Genomic DNA, 19,657 nt, shown 5'->3' with positions numbered 1-19,657 from the left:
TTCCTCTTGCGGTTCTCAATTTGCTGCTGCTTGACTTCAATCATAAGAGCACGATCTACCAACTCCTGATAGTTGTTGAAGGTTTCTACCATCAACTGCATGCTCAACTCATCATTCAGTCCTTCTAGAAACTTCTCCTGCTTCGCTGCATCCGTAGCAACGTCATCTGGGGCATAACGTGCTAACTTACTAAAGTCCTCCACATACTGGTCAACTGTCCATCCTCCTTGGCGCAAGTTGCGAAACTCACGCTTCTTCATGGCCATAGCTCCTGCTGAAACATGGGCAATATGAAAGGCTTGCTAAAACTGGTCCCATGTGACAGTGTCGACAGGGAAAGTGGCTGTGAAATTCTCCCACCATGATGTTGCGGGTCCTTCAAGCTGATGTGCGGCAAACTTCACCTTCTCCGCATCCGTGCATCCTGCTATGGTCAACTCTCTAGCTGTCTTGCGGAGCCAATCATCTGCTACTATCGGCTCGGTGCTACTAGAAAACACCGGCGGATTCAGCCTAAGAAATCGGGCTCAGTGATCAACAGGTGGTGGTGGTGGGTTGTTGTTGTTGTTCCCCTGGTTCTGATTCTGGACTAGCAACTGCATCAATGTGTTCTGCTGCTGGATCAACTGGGTGAGCTCCGGTGGAAAGGCAAATCCGGGGTCACATCTCGGAGGCATCTGAGGGTTTAGAAAAGATGAGATGTAAGAATAGAGGGGGTCTAAAGAGAAAACACTACCCATATGCACATGAGGCAAAAGCAAACAATTCACTTCATTCAATCAAACAAGGGCATACAATCGATCTAACTATCGCAAAAGTGCTCGGACTACTATATTTACATGGTGGACTACTACTACTGATGAGGTGGTTTACTAGAAATATTCTTCGGTTGCAGACTCCATGATATCTGCTCCAGCTTCATCAACATAATCATCATCGCTTTGGTCTGGGTCCGAGTCTGTGTCGACGATGATGATGTAGTCTTACGGGCGAATCTCCTTGGGTTCTTCATCTTCATCTACTGGTGTAGGGCCTCCCATAAATATCCCGATCTTATTTGTTAGGTCGGCATTCTTATCCACCAATACTTCAATTTCCTCTTCATAATCTTCACGTGTAGCCTTGAGTTCTTCCTCCAGTTCCTTGATTCTTGTCTTAGCCTTCTTCAGATCTATCATGTCGGTGCACATCTGGTTTTCCTGTCGTCGAATGTGCTGGTTTAACTCCTGGATAAAAGCTGCAATTGATCTAACCTTCCGGGTGCTGATCATCTCCCAGTGCTCATCTCGGTGTCCACAAATCTGGTAGATAGTATCCTTGAGATCATTGCGGTAGACTTCTCCAATGCGTCCCATGGCGATGTGAGCTGCCCTGCTCTTTCCTATACTCCAAGTTGGTGCATCAAAAGAAAATTCTATGGGCTCAGTGACTGGCATGAACGTCCTTCCTGGAACTTGAACTTGAATCATCCAGCGCTCTTCTTCAAGTAAAGTGGCATTGTAGGTTCTGGTGAAGCTTGGTACTCCTATGTTCAGGTATCTAGTGACTTCCTTCAAGTGTCGTCGAAAGGGTGTATCTTCATCCGGTTGCGTGAACTTGTTCCTTGCATCCTCCATCCTAAAAGAGTAGAAAAGATGAGGAGTCAGAAGAGAAGAGGGTGAATAGTGTTCTAGGTCTTTAGCTTAGTGGTCGTGTCCTACAGTCAGTGTGTGCTCTAATACCATCTCTGTAGCGACCAGACCTCAAACAGTCTGATCTCTGTGCTCCGGTGTCATCCCTGGATCAGTAATGCTGACACCACATAGTACTCGGAGAATTTATAATAGAGTAGCAATCACACACTTATTACATCGAGTGTCTCCATAGAGAACTTATTACAATAAATATGGCTTAAGGCCATCTATAACGATAACAGTGGAAGGCTTGGAAGATAAATGAGTCCATCAACTCCAACGGCATCACTGAGTATAGAACCATGACCTAAAAACTCCTTAATCATCGTCTGAAAAGTCTGCAACATTAACGTTGCAGCCCGAAACGGGTCAGCAGATGGAATATGCTGGCAAGGTAACACATAGAGAATAATGGAATGAAACAGCTATACTATATGCATATTTGGCTGGTAGAAAGCTCTATGGTTACAGTTTTGCGTAAAGCCAAATTTTCCCTACTTCAAAGGAATAAATTTAATTACTATCATGGTGGTTGTTAAGCATTGAGAATGGTTGACAGCATTCTCAATCCCAATTAAGCATCATCATTAACAAAACCCAACAAAATTAATTTAGAGTAACATGTTGAGATTCACATGATAATCCAGGTACTAGAGACTCAGAATGTCCATAACCGGGGACATGGCTAACCATGATTAGTTTATTACACTCTGCAGAGGTTTGCGCACTTTTCCCCACAAGATTCGTTCGCCTCCGTTTGGTTTCTCGCACTACATGGTGTTTGAGAAGATGGATAACCGAGACATAGTCTTTCAGAAGCGCTAGCACCTTACGATCGGGTAGACCGTACCACCAACATCCCCTACATATGCTAGTCTACCACTGTAAGAGTTCGCACGACTTAGTCAACTATGCTAGAGCCCATAATAGCTTGTGGCTGCACATGGAAGTTTCTAGTATGAATAGTCTCATGATCCCTTTGAGCCTGGGTGGCAGTCCAAAAGAAAAGAGGCAAGGCCTGGAATACCCAGTTGCCTCAATCCACCCAGATGTGTGTTTAAGTTGCCACCTTAGATAAACCATTAATTAAAAAACTCACATCTGTCATGGATATCACTCACCCAATCCACGTCTACTAGCATAGCATGGCATAATAAGCAAACGTAGAAGTAACTCCCAAAGGTTTGATAATAAACAGGTAATAGGTACTACCTCAACTACTTCCCATCCCACAATTTAATTAGATCCTAATCATGCAATGTGTGAGGATTGATCCAATGCAATAAAACTGGATAGCAGGAAAGGTATGATCAAAGTGTTACTAGCCTTGCTGATGATCCGAGAAACCTAGCGATTCGAAGTAACAAGCGGCGCACTCCGGGTACTCTATCGCAAACAACAAGCAAGCATACAATAAGTACTCATATAATGCACAAGTAAAACTCAAATAAGAGATCTAACCAGAAGGTTCAACTTAAGAACTCCGGTTTGCAAAAAGAATCAAATCAAATGAAGCAACGAAAGTCAAACGGCGAAAGAAAACAACTTCGTTCTACTAATCTGGATCTAGGGCAAATTTTACAGTAGCAAAAACTTGTTTAAGTTGATTAAACGGATAGAGGGTTTCGAGATGAAACTCTAGGCGCTTGAATCGCCTGATTCCGATAAACGAGCGAAAAGTTATACTAAAAAGAAAATCGGATCAGGAATCGCGATCAGAAAAATCGCGGATTAAATCCGAGAAAAAGAAAAACAACGAACGTTCTCTAGAACGAACAAACGGACGAACGCTCGCTATTTAAATAAACCGGAAAACCGATCTATTAAAAAAACTAAACTATATAAAAAAACCGGCGAAAAACCGAACGGTTTTTCGAAAAAAACCGACGCGAAAATCGAGGCGGCGGCGGACCTCGGGCGGCGTGTGGTGGCGGCGACACGGCGGAGCAGCGCGGCGGCGGCGGCGGCGGGCGCTGGGGCGGCTAGGGTTTGGCTGGGGCTGGGCCTCTCCCCCCCGGCTTATATATCCTAACGGACCGGGAGTCCTAGTCAGACACAGCCCTAGGTCGGTTCGTTTTTTTAATATTACGCGCAGAAGAAAAATAAAAAGAAATACTAAACGGACTCCAAAAATTCCGAAATAAATTTTCATAGGCTTCTCAAATCAAGCCGCACAAGGTGAACATTTATTTGGGGCCTAAATGGAATTTTGAAAAACGCATATTTTTCCTAAATTCAAATAAAATAACGAAAAACTCCCAAATAAAATCTTATTTGATTTTATTATTAAATCCTCAATATTTCTTTATTTTGGGAAAGTCATTTTATTCCCTCTCTCATAATTTTTGTAATAGAAATAATTGATGACAAAATAAATAAAATCAAATGATCCTATTCTCGAAATTTGAGAAACTCAAATATGAAAATAATGAATTCCCCAACTCTCTCTGTGAGTCCTTGAGTTGCGTAGAAATTCTAGGATCAAAACCAAACGCAAATAAAATATGATATGCAATGATGATCTAATGTATAACATTCCAAACATCCTCTTCCTCCTCCTCTTCTTCTGGATCTCTCATGATGGATGATCTACCAAGCACTCTAGCAGTGGTCTTCTTGACCCTTTCCTTCCTTTTCTTCCCTTCTCCAACGACCTCTTTAGTTGGCATGGAGGTTTCAGCAGTTGAGGCTCTCACCTTTAAGGTTGGCACCCTCTTGGCAGGGGCCTTCTTGTGCAAGCCAGGCTTAGTTGATGCAAGTATGCCATACTCCTTCTTCAACACCTTCTTCTTGGAGCTAACTTCCTCCTCAACAGCCACATAATCCTCATCTTCAGAATCTGAGGTTTTCTTCTTCCTTGTCCCGGTGGCTGCCTTGGGCAAGTTGCTGGGTGTGCTCCTGCTGCCTTCATCAGAAGTGCTAGAGGGACTAGTGCCCTCACTCAATTGCACTTGTTCCTTTGACTTGTTCTAGCTATCGCTCTGGTCAGACATATCTGCAAACTTACTGACAGCAGACCCTGTGAATAGATATAGACAAGGTAGAGTGGATGAGCATCAAAAAGTGCAGAGTTTTTTTTTTTGCGAAAAGGATGACTTAAAAACTTAGTTTTAGTTCTTCACAGAAAGCATTTCGGAGCTACCGATTTGTAAACTCGGTGACACCGAAGCAGCTTTTGGAACCTAAACTAGTGAACCCGGTCAGATCGAGTCACAGCTCGGTGGAACCGAGACTGCTAGGGTTTCACAAAGAATTGAATTCGGACACACCGATTTGCAGTTTTCGGTCAGACCGAAAGTGCAACTGCAATGGCCTAAGCCAAATCGGTGAGACCGATTTCTACAATTCGGTCGGTCCGAGATGAGTTTGGCGGAGACCTAACCCTAAATTTTCAAATCCAGTCTAATCTAGAGGATGTTTTCAGTGGATAGATTGATTGCATACATGGTCATGAACATGGCAAAGTAATGTGCTACGAATCAAAGTTAAAGGAATAGCACAAAAGATCGCACTCATACCCTAATACGGCGGAGTTCGCTACGACGGCAATGGAGGGGCAAAAATCCGTTGACGGAGATGGAAACCAGCTGCGGGAGGTTGCTGGCGGCGAGAGGACGATCTGGAGACCCGAGGCGGCAGAGTAGGACACGCGCGGGCTGAGAGGTTTTGAAGAAATTTCGAAAATCTCACCTGTGGGTATATATATCGCGACCCTGTTGGTGTGACCGAGTGGAACAACTCGGTGGCACCGAGATGCAGAATCGCAAGCGGTTGCTGCAACTCGGTGTGACCAAATAGTTCTAATCGGTTGCACCAAGATTGAAAACCTAGATCAACTTAGTGATCTCGGTGTGACCGAAAAGGATGACTCGGGCATACCAAAATTCACAAAGAGGTTTTGGAAGTTTAAGTCTATGATGAATCGGGGACTCCGAGTGCTCCTCACACAGAGAGGTTCGAATCTGACTTGATCAAACTTTGCGATGTAGCATGAATAGAGTTTGAGACAAGAAAAGCATAGATAGCTAGAGAAGGTTCTCAGGCATTCTTGTCCATCCATTTGGCAAAAGAGAAAAAAGCCAAACAATCAAAGCAACAAATGGATGTCCTCGAATGAGTAAAATATGCATCCAACATGCTCACACAATAAAAATAACAAATGAAATATGTGACAGAGCATGCACAATCACTCTAGCATCTATCAAGCAATTTGGCAATGACTAGGTCATCTATATATGAGTATATTGACTTAGGAGTCAAATGAGAACATTTGATCATAGGTCATACTCATCGTTTAAGCACAAGTGGGGTTGCCACTTTTACATAAAGCATTGTTGTGCTCACATCATTAGAGTTGCTTTAGCTTAATTGATTAGAGTAAAGCTCCCCCTAGATGTGATATCCCCCCTAAGAGGGATGAACTAACCTTGGGTTTTGTCGATGATGACTTCATGTAGGTGTTGAAGATGTAGATGCTCAATGTTGATGTAGATTATTCGGAGCAATCTTTTGGAGTGAGTTGCACTTTCAATACCTTCATGGGTTAGTCCCACAAGGAACAAACAAGGATATCCATAGACATATAGTGATGTTCACATAGGATGATGTCCATGAAAGCAGTAGGTTACCTTGTCCCTTGTCCTACCAACAAGAGGGTTTGTGACTCCTTGAACTAGTGCAAGATATGGAAGTTGTTTGCACTTGTCCTTGCCAAGATGATAAGAGTGAAGTATGTTGGCGGAGTCACCCTCAAGAACACCCTAGTTCTTATTCTTAGGGATCCACACCATCTTGATAGGAATCCTCGGAGTTGTAGTCGTACTTGATGAAGTGGAACTTGATGTAGTCTTGGGAACCCACTTGACCAAGGCCTTAGGTGCTTCTTCAAATGCATCAATCTCCTCTTGAAGCTTGTCCTTGCCTTTTAGCTTGTGGTCTTGTGGTGGAAGATCATCTTGAGCTTGTGTTCCTTGGAAAAAAGTAGGACCATACTTCTCTTGTTGAGGAACAAACTTCGTCTTGGGGTATTGATCTTCTTCCCACTCAACTCCATTGGCATTGAACTTTCGTTCAAAACCAACACCTTGATTCTTCCGGTGTCTTTCTTGTTTGCGTACAATTTCCTCAAATTGCTTACTTCCGGCAAGGCTCTTGTAAACACCTTTCTCTATGATTCCCTTCAATAAGTTATTTTCTTGCTCAAGTGTAACTTGGCTAAGATAATCGTTAGTGGAATCAAGAGAACTACTAGAAGCAACAACATTGGATTTAGCATGATTGTTGTTACTACTAGAAGAAGAATCTTTCTTGTTCTTGTTGCTAGATTTAACTTGTGGCATGTAAGTGGACAAGAGTAAATGCTTGGCCATGTAAGAAGAACTTTCCTTGCGAAGATCATCAATGATTGCTTTTAAGAACTCATGCTCTTGCTCAAGGTTGAGCTTTTCAAAACGTAGCTTCTCATGAGTCTTTAAAAGTTCTTAATGATCTTCCAAGGTAGTTTCATGAGCTAACTTAAGAGTGTTTAGTTCTTTAGTTAGACGCTCAATCTCCTTCTTATCATTGTCATTCGTTTTATCTTGATTAGCATGATTAATAGCAAGTTCATCATAGTTTTCATAACTAGAGTTGTCAACAAGTAAATCATCATCACCTAGCAAATCATCTTCATCACTATTGAAATCAACATACTCGGGGTGTGATACCTTTGGGCCTTTAGCCATGAAGCATCTTCCAATGCCTTCATTTGGTGATTCAAATATGTCATAGGAGTTGGTTGACACAAGTGCTAGACCGGCAACACCTTCATATTGAGTATATTCGGAGTCGGAGTGATAACTTCTCTCGGAGAGATCGTCGGAGTCGGAGCCGGATACCCATTCACCAACATGAGCTTGATGTCTTTGTTCTGTGTAGATCTTTGATGACTTGTCCTTCCTTCCTGAATCCTTGCTTCTCCGTGATGTTCTTCGTTCATAATGGTCATCTCTACTCCTTCTCTCTCTTGGTGGTGTTCTCTTCTACTCCTTATTTTGGGAGAATCTGCTCTTCTTTTGTAGGGAGCCATATACTCATTGGATAGTGTCCGGGTCTATCACAATTGTAGCAATTGCACTCACGACTAGAAGATCTTTTGTCATTGTAGGACCTTCACTTGGAACTTCTTTCCTTGCTTCTACTCTTGTAAAACTTGTTGAAGTTCTTCACTATTAGTCTCAACTCTTCGTTGAAGGCGTGTTTCTCACTTGATGATGTGGGAGTATCGCATGAGGATTTGTAAGCACCACTTGACTTGTTGTGAAGCTCTTCCTTATCCTTGAGTGACATCTCATGAGCAACTATCCTTCCAATGACTTCCGTTGGATTGAGATCTTAGTAATTGGGCATCATTTGGATCAATGTGCACATGGTATCATATTTTCCATACAAGGCTCTTAGGATCTTCTTGATGATGAATCTATCGGTCATCTCTTCACTTCCTAAGCCTGCAATCTCATTTGTGATGAGAGCAAGCCTAAAATACATTTCAGCGACACCTTCAGCATCCTTCATTTTGAACTTGTCAAGTTGACTTTGAAGCACATCCAATTTGGATTCCTTGACGGAGTCGGTACCTTCGTGCATATCAATCAAAGTATCCCAAATTTCCTTTGCATTCTCAAGACGGCTGATTTTGTTGAATTCTTCGGGGCACAATCCATTGAAGAGAATGTCACAAGCTTGAGCATTGTATTTCAGCATCTTCAACTCTTCCGCGCTAGCTTCACGGTTCGGTTCTCTCCCATAAAATAATTCACCTTGCAAGCCAATACACACAATAGCCCAAACAGCGGGGTTATGTGCAAGAATATGCATTTTCATCTTATGCTTCCAACTAGCAAAATTAGTGAAGGAAATATGCCCTAGAGGCAATAATAAAGTTATTATTTATTTCCTTATTTCATGATAAATGTTTATTATTCATGCTAGAATTGTATTAACCGGAAACATAATACATGTGTGAATACATAGACAAACATAGTGTCACTAGTATGCCTCTTCTTGACAAGCTCATTAATCAAAGATGGTTAAGTTTCCTAACCATAAACATTAGTTGTCATTTCATTAACGAGATCACTTCATTAGGGGAATGATGTGATTGACTTGACCCATTTCGTTAGCTTAGCACTTGATCATTTAGTATGTTGCTATTGCTTTCTTCATGACTTATACATGTTCCTATGACTATGAGATTATGAAACTACCATTTACCGGAGGAACACTTTGTGTGCTACCAAACGTCAGAACGTAACTGGGTGATTATAAAGGTGCTCTATAGGTGTCTCCGTAGGTACTTGTTGAGTTGGCATATTTCGAGATTAGGATTTGTCACTCCGATCGTCGGAGAGGTATCTCTGGGCCCACTCGGTAATACACATCACTATAAGCCTTGCAAGCATTGTAACTAATGAGTTAGTTGCGGGATGATGTATTACGGAACGAGTAAAGAGACTTGCCGATATTGATATTGAACTAGGTATTGAGATACCGATGATCGAATCTCGGGAAAGTAACATACCGATGACAAAGGGAACAATGTATGTTGTTGTGCGGTTTGACCGATAAAGATCTTCGTAGAATATGTTGGAGCCAATATGAGCATCCAAGTTCTGCTATTGGTTATTGACGAGAGACGTGTCTCGGTCATGTCTACATAGTTCTCGAACCCATAGGGTCCGCACGCTTAACGTTCGGTGATGGTTTGTATTATGAGTTTATGTGTTTTGATGTACCGAAGGTAGTTCGGAGTCCCAGATGAGATCAGGGACATGACGAGGAGTCTCGAAATGGTAGAGACGTAAAGATCGATATATTGGACGACTATATTCGGACACCAGAAATGTTTCGAGTGTTTTAGGTATTTTTCGGAGTACCAGAGAGTTACGGGACTTCGCCGGGGAGTGTATGGGCCTTATTGGGCTTTAGGGGAAAGAGAGAGGAGAGGTTGTGCGCGCCCCAATGCTTAGTCTGAATTGGACTAGGGGGAGTGGCGGTGCCCCCTCCTTCCTTCTCTTCTCTTTTCCGTTTCCTTCTCTCCTACTCCTACTACTTGGAAGGGCTCCTAGTTCTACTAGGAAAGGGGGAATCCTACTCCCAGTGGGTGTAGGACTCCCCTAGGGCGCGCCATAGAGATGGCCGGCCCTCACCCTCCTCCACTACTTTATATACAGGGAGGGGGCACCCCTTGGAGACACAACAATTGATCATTGATCTCTTAGCCGTGTGCGGTGCCCCCCTCCACCATAATCCACCTCGATTATATCGTAGCGGTGCTTAGGTGAAGCCGTACGTCGGTAGCATCATCATCACCTTCACCACACCGTCGTGCTGACGAAACTATCCCATGAAGCTTTACTGGATCGGAGCTCGCGGGACGTCATCGAGTTGAACATGTGCAGAACTCGGAGGTGCCGTGCGTTCGGTACTTGGATCGGTCAGACCGTGAAGACGTACGACTACATCAACCGCGTTGTGCTAACGCTACTGCATTCGGTCTATGAGGGTACGTAGACTGTCGGTGTCAAAACCGGCGGATCTCGGGTAGTGGGTCCCGAACTGTGCGTCTAGGCCGGATGGTAACAGGAGGCAGGGAACATGATGTTTTACCCAGGTTCGGGCCCTCTTGATGGAGGTAAAACCCTACGTCCTGCTTGATTAATATTGATGATATTGGTAGTACAAGAGTAGATCTACCACGAGATCAAGGAGGCTAAACCCTAGAATCTAGCCTATGGTATGATTGTTGTATATGGAGTTTATTGCCTACGGACTACAACCCTCCGGTTTATATAGACACCAGATAGGGTTAGGGTTACATAGAGTCGGTTACAATGGTAGGAGATCTTGAATATCCGCATTGCCAAGCTTGCCCTCCACGCCAAGGAAAGTCCCATCCGGACACGGGACGAAGTCTTCAATCTTGTATCTTCATAGTCCAGGAGTCCGGCTGAAGGTATAGTCCGGCTACCCGAACACCCCCTAATCCAGGACTCCCTCAGTAGCCCCTGAACCAGGCTTTAATGACAACGAGTCCAGCGCGCAAATTGTCTTCGGCATTGCAAGGCGGGTTCCTCCTCCAAGTCATTCATAGAAGATTGTAAACACCAAGAGTAGTGTCCGGTTCCGCAAAATAAGCTTCCACATATTGCCATAGAGAGAATAATATTAACAAAAACCAAATCTGCTGACGTATTCCGCAGTGCGTCATCACACTACAGCCAAGTCCTTCACTCGAATCGTTTTCCCTTTTCCACCTCAGCGTGTTTTGCGAGGCGGTTTCCTTGGCACGTCTTGTCAAAGCAGAGATCGTGTGCCCCCCTTTTACGGGATTCTCATCAATACGGACGTGGGAAACCCAATCGTGCCCATTAGCATGTTTTCTCGATTAAAGGCGAGTCCCAAATGGTTACGGGGAGGGCTCCTGGTATTCAACCTCTTATAAAGAGACCAGGGCCTTACTCCTTTTCTCCAATCCCAAAACAAGTTTGCCCGTCGCCTCGAGTTCCAACACCCTAGGCTCCAGATTCCGGGCGCCTCAGACCTTCGACAATGTCCAGTTCCGACCTTCAAGGCCGATGGATGCCCTCCTCCGTCATGGAGGAGGACGTGCTAAAGTTGAGAGAGGCTAAGTTCTTAACCGCCGAAATTTCGCACATGTTGCCTGCTCAAAGGCAGGCTATCCCCAGTCCCCAGCCCGGTGAGAGCGTAGTGTTCGTGTCTCACTTCCTTGGGGGTTAGGCTTCCCGATGGACCCCTTTGTGAGGGGACTGCTGTTTTATTACGGGCTGGAATTCCACGACTTAGCTCCGGAGTCCATCCTTCATATCTCCTCGTTTATCGTTGTATGCGAAACGTTCCTCCGTGTTACCCCTCACTTCGGATTATGGCTCAAGACTTTCAAAGTGGAGCCGAAGATGATCAAGGGACGGCACGCAGAGTGCAGAGGCGCTGTTATAAGCAAAAATGCTGATGCTCCATGGCCCGAGGGCTCTTTTCAAGAGGATCTAGGCTTGTGGCAACGAGAGTGGTTTTATATCACCGCTTCCCAGAGCACCAAGTGGGTGGCGCTTCCTGCCTTTCGCTCGGGTCCCCCACCACGGCCAGCGTCATGGGTTAACAGAGGGTTAGATTGGGGTTTTCCCAAAGACGTGCCCCTGTTATAGGGCCGAATTAAGGATCTCTTGGAAGGAGACCTCAGCTTGGTCAAGGTGACGCAGGTCATGCTGATTCGTCGAATATTTCCTGGCAAACGTCGCCCCCTTCGCCTGTGGGAGTTTAATCTAGAGGGACCGCGAGCTCTCCAGAACTTTATGGGCGCAACGCCCGCGGAGATGTATAGACTGTTCTTCGGATCACAAGAGACGTGTCCAGATTTAATCGAGGACGCAGGCCTAAGCTGCAATCGCCCGGATACTCAAGTAAGAAACCTTGTGCCCGGACCTTCTATCCGTATATTTGTCATAAACTTGCCCCTAAAAGAGTCGTCTTTTTAAACAGGAGTGGATAGCGAAGGCCAAGCTGATCAGGTGTCCGGCTCCCCTTCCTGAAACCAGGCCGGATCCCGTGCTGGTCAGGATGCTGGAGATAATGCGTTTGGAGGGGGAGGACAAGGAAGCTATGGCCTCCTCGAAGGAGGCTACTCCAAAGGGAGGAACCGACAATTCCTCTCCTAAGGGGAAGAAGAGAGCCGCCTCTGACGACCCGGAAACCTTGGCCTCGAAACGGGGGAGAAAATCCTCGTCAGAGGGTCCGACACTGGGGAGTTCCTCGGCCGGACTACGCCCTCAAGGGGATCAGCCCTCCAGCGAGCCGTAAGTGGAGAAAAGATTTTCCTTTTGAGGGATGAGGGAAGTCCTTGATTTATATCTGAGAAGATTAACCAAACCTTTATATTGTAGCTCGGACCTCAGCCCTTCTCAGCAGAGCTCGTCTTCGGGGGATCTCCTTCCGGAGATGATGGAGAGCGAGACGCCTCCCCCTGCCGTGCCACCTAGCGAGGCGGGCGACCCTGAGGTGTCGTCGCGGAGGGTTTCTCCAAATCCGGCAGGGGCGGAAGGTGGCTATGCGCCCCCTCAAGGTTCTCCGCGTCCGGCCTTCGAAAGGGGTCATGGGACGAGCCCGGCCCCGTCTGGTGCTCGGCCGGAGGAGCTAAAGATTCTGCTGGAGTGAGCTTCTATCTCAGAGGAGCACCGCGCATTGATGGGCACGGTGATTGAAAGGATTTCATCCGTAGAGAGCGGATTGTATGAGGCCGTCAAAAGTTTACTGACGGGTTTCGAGGTACATTAGATAATGTATAATTTTGTCAGTTGCGCATGAGTAAGATGCGCCCTGTGTAGATAGTAGCCCCTGAGACTTTGCGCGTCGTCACAAAATGACGACACACGGAGGATCATAATCCCAGGTCTAAGATGTCGCCTTTGAATGTAGGCGGCAGGGTGTCCGGAATCGAGCAGAACTGAAGATTTTGCCGAACTAAAGCGGCAACTGGACGTGGCAGATGCCGACATCACGCTTGTCAATAAGCAGCTTGATGAGGTTCAAGGTATGTAATTCCTCGGGCGGCATCAGGTAAGAACCGTTTTATGCCTGTGTCTTACGATGTGTGTGCTTGACGCAGATGGTGCGGCCGCCGTGGAGAGTCTTAGGGCAGAACTTGCCCGAGTTAAAGAACAAGCCAGCAAAAGTGATGCGGCCACCAGGAAAGCCCTTGAAGAGCTGAGAGCCGAACAGGCTGCTCATTGCCGAAGCAAGGAAGAGATGGCCGAGATGGCTGAAAAGTTAAAAAGCACTATAGACCATTGCAGACTTCTTGAAAAAGAAGACCAGGCGAAACAGACGGACTTAGAGAAGGCCGTTGCCAATGCCAAGGACGCGCGCTCTGCGATGAGAGCTGCGAAGGAGGAGCTGCGTCAGGCCGAACAGATTGCGGCTGGAAAGCCCTTTATGCTGCGAAGGAAATTTTGTGATCCGAAGTTTGCTCCGTTGGACCAGATGTGGAGTGTGGAGGATACCTATCCGAAGTTGGCAGCTAGTGCTGCTGATGCGACCGAACACTTTCTAGATCAGAAAGATCGCGAAGTGGAAAAGCTTTTCTGGTCGCAGTTTCACAATCCAGAGCGTCCACTGGCAGTGGATGATCGTTTGGCTCAATGGTCCGAACTGAATAGGTTGTCTCGACTCGCCATGAAGTACATCATGGGTCACCTGTGGCCGGGGAGATCGGAGCCGAAGAGTTATTTCAGCTTGGTGCTGCAATTCCTTGACGCGGTGCCGCGTATAAATGCAATGAAGAGGTCAGCACGCATAGAGGGCGCTAGGATGGCTCTTGCCCATCTTAAGACATACTGGGCAGAGAGGGAGACCACAATTGTTGCGTCCCGAGATTCGGACAAAAGCCGAGTACCCTCCGAGCACTATTTTCAGGAAGTTCTTGAAGGCGCTCGTGTAATAGAGACGTAGTGCCCGAAAGATGCTATGTTATGATAGCATATGTAATTATAAAGTAATATTTTGTTAAACTGTAGTGGCCTTTTTGATACTTGTGCCTCCAAGTATTGGGAACACCTCCTGTGCGGCCGTTTTAAGATATATATATATATATATATATATATATATATATATATATATATATATATATATATATATAGAATCTGAAAGATGGCAGTCGTTGGCTTCAGCCCCCACGCACATAGTGCGGGGGTGCTCGCAGAAGACGTATTTTCACACTTAACCCAACGTCTTGGTCCTACAAAGGAGGTGATAGCGCAGCGGGCCAGGCAACCGGACTATAATGCTTTAACACTTTCACTTAGCCATAGGAGTTTGACAGTGAGACTATTTAGGTAGCCCCTTGGTGGCAACTGCGCTCGTCCGAGTTCGGGGCGCGTATGTGCCTGACCGGGAAGCGGCCCTTCGTTAAAGCGGAGGAATCCGATAGATTCCGATAGGTCATCGAGTGGCTGACCAGTCTCATGCTACATCATGACAGTCAGTTTTCGGCTTTCTCTACTGAGGTGCTCGCCCGGCCGAACCGGGGCACAATCGCAGTAGTTCTCTTGGTGCTACCTTAGCCGATAGAGCGGAACGTAAGGTAGCCGAACTCAGGAGCCAGGCAACCCAACATTTGACCAAAGACATGATTCGGAGCTGATGCATATAATGCCAAAACTCGCGACGCCGAACACTCCCTAAGGTGTTCGGTCTTTATGAGTGTGGGCGAAACAACACTCTTTATTAAAAAAGCCCCTAGTGTCCATACATGCAAAAATTCTGACGTGGCCACATGCCAAGACGCTAGCCTCCTCCTTGGTTATATCAGAAAGAAAAAACCAGGGGATGTGTAGCAACAAGAGACAGTAAAAAAGGTTTATGCAGGGTCTTAATCTAAAAAGAATCCTTTAGGATGGGTCCCTACTGCACGTCTGCGCCTGTGTCTCCGTTGTAACGTATCCTGGACGGGCGCCGCATGACGTTCATCTGTAAAAGAGAGGAACTGAGTTGAAAACGGGTCGTGCCGAAAAAGTTTAAAAAATAAGCAAAGTATAAAGTAAGATATATAAGATTGAGCTTTATTGTCTCTTATGGTATATGCGTGGAGCCCCTAGTGCGGGGGTATATGGCTTCTAGGCCTGCATCAATGATGATTTTGCACCGAACTCGTCTATCCGCGTTTGTGGTCTTGAATGACCTATTTCAAAGTTTTTTTGGCCGGTGAGGTCATTTTGCTGTGGGTCTGTCAAAGCGGCCGCACAGTCCTCCGCTTGGGGAGGCGCATTTTAGTGCTTCCCCTTCAAAGAGATGATGCCTCGTGGACCAGGCATTTTAAGCGTAAGAGATGAATAATGCGGTATTGCGTTAAAGCGAGCGAAAGCTTCGCGTCCCAGTAGTGCTTGATAGCGACTTGAGAACGGGACGATATGGAAGGTCATCTTTTCGCGGCGGAGGTTATCGGCAGAGCCGAATATGACTTCGAGCCGGAGAAAACCCATACAATGGGTGTCCGGACCAGGTATTACCCCTTGAAAGGAGGTTTTGCTGCGGCGGATTCTTGCTGGGTTTATCCCCATGTGCTGGATTGTATCCTGATATATCAGGTTTAGTCCACTGCCGCCGTCCATAAGGATATTTGAAAACTGGAGTCCGCCAATTATTGGATCGAGTATCAAGGAAGTCCAGCCTACATTCTTGATATTCCTAGAATAATCTAGCTGATCGAAGATGATCAGTTTTGACAACCAGTGGCAGGACCCTTTGGGGATGGGCCGTGCGGTGTGTACCTTTACGGGGGTCGCACGTTTTGTTATGTGAAGTGAGTTTGCTGTTTTTACTTCTTGTGGGAAGTTCTTTTGTTTCCTGGTGCTCTGCTTTTGGGGTTCGTCCTTGTCTTCGCTTGGTGTGTCGAGCCCCTTGTGTTCAGCATTGAGTCTGCCGGATTGTTTGAAAACCCAACAGTCTCTGTGGGTATGGTTAGCAGGCTTCCCGGGAGTACTGTGTATCTGACAATCCTGTCCAGGATTTTATTTAGGTTGAATGGATCGTCCCTGTTATCCTGGGGGGGGCGATTTTTCCTGATTTTGTCATGAGCCTTTGAATCCGGCATTGACTGCCGTGCTCTTCGGACTTTTGTCCTCAGTCTAGCGACGGTCCTTGTTGCGTTGCGGTTTTCCGTTTCCATCCCTAGTTTCGGATGTACTTGGGTCGCTGGGGCTGCACCTTGCCAACCAGCTGTCCTCCCCTGCACAAAAGCGGGTCATGAGGCTTGTTAGCGCGGCCATTGTTCTTGGCTTTTCTTGGCCGAGGTGTCTGGCAAGCCATTCGTCTCGGACGTTATGCCTGAAAGCTGCTAAGGCTTCGGCGTCCAGACAGTCGACTATCTGATTCTTTTTAGTGAGGAATCTATTCCAGAACTGTCGAGCTGATTCTCCGGGTTGTTGAGTTATGTGACTAAGATCGTCTACATCCGGAGGGCGGACATAGCTCCCTTGAAAGTTTGCTCGGAAAGCATCCTCGAGCTCTTTCCAGCTTTCAATTGTGTTTTAGGGAAGGCTTTTAAGCCAATGCCGGGCTGGCCCTTTAAGCTTAAGGGGTAGATATTTTATGGCGTGGAGATCATCTCCTCTAGCCATGTGTATGTGGAGGATATAATCCTCGATCCAAACTCCAGGGTCTGTTGTTCCATCATATGCCTCTATGTTTACGGGTTTGAATCCCTCTGGGAATTCATAGTCCAGGACCTCATCGGTGAAACATAGAGGGTGTGCGGCGCCCCTGTATTTGGGTGTGCCAGATTCTGATGATGGCTTCATAGCGTTGCTTACGAGAGCTTGCTTTCTTGGCCCATAAATGGACCTGACTGGGCCATGATGCGAATCCTTAAGTGGGTCGCATGCCGATTTAGGTGCAGCGCCGCTTGCCGCTTTATGGGGTCGTCTATCCGGCCGTGTGGCTTTTTCATTTTTTGAATGCGAGGGCTCTAGGGCCTCTTCGTCGAATTCAGGCAGTAGCCTTCTTTTCGGATAGCTTTTAGTGCAGCGACTGTCGCCGTACTTATCTGTGGTATTGATTACTTTGCTCCATCTAATCCGGAGTGCATCTTGGTGGTGTTCTCTTCTACTTCTTCTATTGGGAGAATCTTCTCTTCTTTTGTAGGGAGCTGTATACTCATTGGATAGTGTCCGGGTCTATCACAATTGTAGCAATTGCGCTCACGACTAGAAGATCTTTTGTCATTGTAGGACCTTGACTTGGAACTTCTTTCCTCGCTTCTACTCTTGTAAAACTTGTTGAAGTTCTTCATTATTAGTCTCAACTCTTCGTTGAAGGTGTGTTTCTCACTTGATGATGTGGGAGTATCACATGAGGCTTTGTAAGCACCACTTGACTTGTTGTGAAGCTCTTCCTTATCCTTCAGTGACATCTCATGACCAACTATCCTTCCAATGACTTCCGTTGGATTGAGATCTTTGTAATTGGGCATCATTTGGATCAATGTGCACATGGTATCATATTTTCCATACAAGGCTCTTAGGATCTTCTTGATGATGAATCTATCGGTCATCTCTTCACTTCCTAAGCCTACAATCTCATTTGTGATGAGAGCAAGCCTAAAATACATTTTAGCGACACCTTCAACATCCTTCATTTTGAACTTGTCAAGTTGACTTTGAAGCACATCCAAAATTCCTTAACGGAGTCGTTACCTTCGTGCATATCAATCAAAGTATCCCAAATTTCCTTTGCATTCTCAAGACAGCTGATTTTGTTGAATTCTTCGGGGCACAATCCATTGAAGAGAATGTCACAAGCTTGAGCATTGTATTGCAGCATCTTCAACTCTTCCGCGCTAGCTGCACGGTTCGGTTCTCTCCCATAAAATAATTCACCTTGCAAGCCAATACACATAATAGCCCAAACGGCGGGGTTATGTCCAAGAATATGCATTTTCATCTTATGCTTCCAACTAGCAAAATTAGTGAAGGAAATATGCCCTAGAGGCAATAATAAAGTTATTATTTATTTCCTTATTTCATGATAAATGTTTATTATTCATGCTAGAATTGTATTAACCGGAAACATAATACATGTGTGAATACATAGACAAACATAGTGCCACTAGTATGCCTCTTCTTGACTAGCTCATTAATCAAAGATAGTTAAGTTTCCTAACCATAAACAGGAGTTGTCATTTGATTAACGGGATCACATCATTAGGAGAATGATGTGATTTACTTGACCCATTCCGTTATCTTAGCACTTGATCGTTTAGTATGTTGCTATTGCTTTCTTCCTGACTTATACATGTTCCTATGACTATGAGATTATGCAAGTACCGTTTACCGGAGGAACACTTTGTGTGCTACCAAACGTTAGAACGTAAACTGGGTAATTATAAAGGTGCTCTACAGGTGTCTCCATAGGTACTTGTTGAGTTGGCATATTTCGAGATTAGGATTTGTCACTCCGATCGTCGGAGAGGTATCTCTGGGCCCACTCGGTAATACACATCACTATAAGCTTGGCAAGCATTGTAAGTAATGAGTTAGTTGCGGGATGATGTATTACGGTACGAGTAAAGAGACTTGCCGATAATGAGATTGAACTAGGTATTGAGATACCGACGATCGAATCTGGGGCAAGTAACATACCGATGACAAAGGGAACAATGTATGTTGTTATGCGGTTTGACCGATAAAGATCTTCGTAGAATATGTAGGAGCCAATATGAGCATCCAAGTTCTGCTATTGGTTATTGACCAGAGACATGTCTCGGTCATGTCTACATAGTTCTCGAACCCGTAGGGTCCGCACGTTTAACGTTCGGTGATGGTTTGTATTATGAGTTTATGTGTTTTAATGTACCGAAGGTAGTTCGGAGTCCCGGATGAGATCAGGGACATGACGAGGAGTCTCAAAATGGTCGAGATGTAAAGATCGATATATTGGACGACTATATTCGGACATCAGAAATGTTTCGAGTGTTTCGGGTATTTTTCGGAGTACCGGAGAGTTACAGGACTTCGCCGGGGAGTGTATGGGCCTTATTGATATTTAGGGGAAAGAGAGAGGAGAGGCTGCACGCCCCCCAATGCTTAGTCCAAATTGGACTAGGGGGAGTGGCGGCGCCCCCTCCTTCCTTCTCTTCTCTTTTCCCTTTCCTTCTCTCCTACTCCTACTACATGGAAGGGCTCCTAGTTCTACTAGGAAAGGGGGAATCCTACTCCCGGTGGGAGTAGGACTCCCCTAGGGCGCGCCATAGAGAGGGCCGGCCCTCACCCTCCTCCACTACTTTATATACGGGGAGGGGGGCACCCCTTGGAGACACAACAATTGATCATTGATCTCTTAGTCGTGTGCGGTGCCCCCCTCCACCATAATCCACCTCGATTATATCGTAGCGGTGCTTAGGTGAAGCCCTGCGTCGGTAGCATCATCATCACCGTCAC

This window comes from Triticum dicoccoides, chromosome 7A, assembly GCF_002162155.2.
Source record: "Triticum dicoccoides isolate Atlit2015 ecotype Zavitan chromosome 7A, WEW_v2.0, whole genome shotgun sequence".
Taxonomy (NCBI): domain Eukaryota; kingdom Viridiplantae; phylum Streptophyta; class Magnoliopsida; order Poales; family Poaceae; genus Triticum; species Triticum dicoccoides.
Note: the sequence above shows the minus strand (reverse complement) of the source record.